The sequence below is a fragment of the Callospermophilus lateralis genome, chromosome 1, assembly GCF_048772815.1.
Source record: "Callospermophilus lateralis isolate mCalLat2 chromosome 1, mCalLat2.hap1, whole genome shotgun sequence".
NCBI classification, from domain to species: Eukaryota; Metazoa; Chordata; class Mammalia; order Rodentia; family Sciuridae; genus Callospermophilus; species Callospermophilus lateralis.
The window spans coordinates 75,267,371-75,269,471 of NC_135305.1; positions in this window are offsets into that span (position 1 = coordinate 75,267,371).

Below are 2,101 nucleotides of genomic sequence, written 5' to 3' on the forward strand. Positions count from 1 at the left end.
AGGATATGACATAGCCAGTTTCACTATGGACGTAGTTATTGCCAATTGTTGTAATGTTGATATGGAAAAAGCAACTACTGTATTTAGCAACTGTTCCAGTAAAGCATTCCCCAGCTGTCTGGGAGTCACAATCCATAGTCTTAAATAGATGTATCTGTCATCAGTTTTATTAGCTTCAAGCTATATGTGTCATCTGTTGGTTTTGGATGTGGAAACTGGTGTGGGCAAATGTTCTTCTCAAAATATATATTTTAAAACACATGCAATTACTTTTGTATTAATATCATTCCACAAATTCCGAATCCACAAATAATTTGTTTTAATTATATAGTTCATTATTTATATTTCATTTCATATTTCAGCGTCTACTCATGATAGTTAGAAATGTAGAAGAGGTCCTTTTGCCCCACATCCTTCCTTAGTTGCCTCTAAGGGTATGCTTCCTGGAGATTTTCAGTGGAAGTATGGAAAGCCTTAAACTACTGGGGAATCTGTATTTCTGTCGAAATGAGAAATTAACGTATATGCAATCATTTTAATTTATTCAAAGCACTATAAATACAGATATGCTAACTTGAAATAAATATAGAAAACAAAGTGGAAAAAGAGGAGAAAAGTCATATTAAAATGATTTGACACAGAAAATGTAAGAAGGCACTAAGCTGTGAGCTCCTAGTTCACAAGAGCAATGACTCCTAGTTTAGTACTCCTTAGGGAAGAATAAGGAAAAGCAGTCAGGACCTGGGCAAGTCTTAGCTCTCAGTTAATCAAAGTAGCTCTGCATAAACCTGTTTTTAATTTTGGGAGAATATTCAGGCTTTAGAGAGACCACAGTCTCTAGGTTTTTGTTATTACTATTTTGTAATATGATAAATGATTGATCTAATTTGAAGACTCAGAGTTTCAATGTTAAAACAATATTTGTTCCCCTAGCTTAGAGTACTGAGAGTAATTTTAAAGCTACAGAATAAAAAAAAAATTGTTTAGAAAATGCAGAGGCATACACAGTGACACCTACCTATTTCCATAGTCGTCTCTAATTGTTTCAAGTCCAGGGCACAAGACTGAAGTATAATCCTGTAAAATAATTACACATGGAGGTGCATTGATATGATATAGGTGTGTCATTTCTAGTGATCAACATGTAGTTTATAGATTTAGAAGAGTAATTAGAATAAAGTTTTATTTTATGTTAGTTTTATTATTTGAAGATTTATTTTATTAATCTTTTTATTGATTTTTGAAAAGACAATATATGCAATAAAATCTACAAAATGGATGGTAAAAGGTCTCTGTCTCCACTGTGTCCTTCAGTTTTTCTAAACACAGCCAACATTAACTAGCTACTCATGTACCTTCCAGAGCTATGAAAGGAAACATTGGATATATTTCTACTTATGGGATAAGAGGCATGCATGTATAAACAGTAAATGAGTGTTGGGTGAATGACTTCAACAAGTATTTTAGTAGCTCAAAAGGACTAGAGAAGTTTTAGCTAGTTTGCTTAGGGAAGGCTGTGCAGGGAGATCATATTTGAACTAATTTTGCAGTATATTGAAAGTTTTTGGACTTATAGGGAATTTAGAAATTTAAATTTTTCCCTACAATTTTCAGATTTTATAGAGAATTGAGACATCAGACACAGATATGTGTCAGTTATATGCCTGATAAAACAATTAGAGAAAATGGTTTTTACTTTTACAGTAAAACAGTTTACAAATTCTCTCCCCTTCAACTCCCTTTCTCAGCTTTGTTTTAGGACAGCCTCAGGAGCTATAAGTTGAGTCTACAGAGCAGATTGTCCCAGAAAGGACATCTTTTTTGAATCTAGGGCACAGAAACAAGGATAAAAGGGTAGGATTACCTATTATTTAATCTGGTTGAGAACACAGATCAATAGACGTTATATACTGTCATATAACTCATTTTCTATCTTTCATTAAGAATAAGAAAGAGGTGAGGCCAGGTGTGTTGCTAAGACAGTGTCCTTCTTTCTGGAAACATGAGATGAGCAGAAAGGAAATTCCTTAATCCTTCCTTACAAAAAATGCAGGCAATTTGTAGAAATCATTTAATAACAAACAGAAGTTCTTCTGGGTCA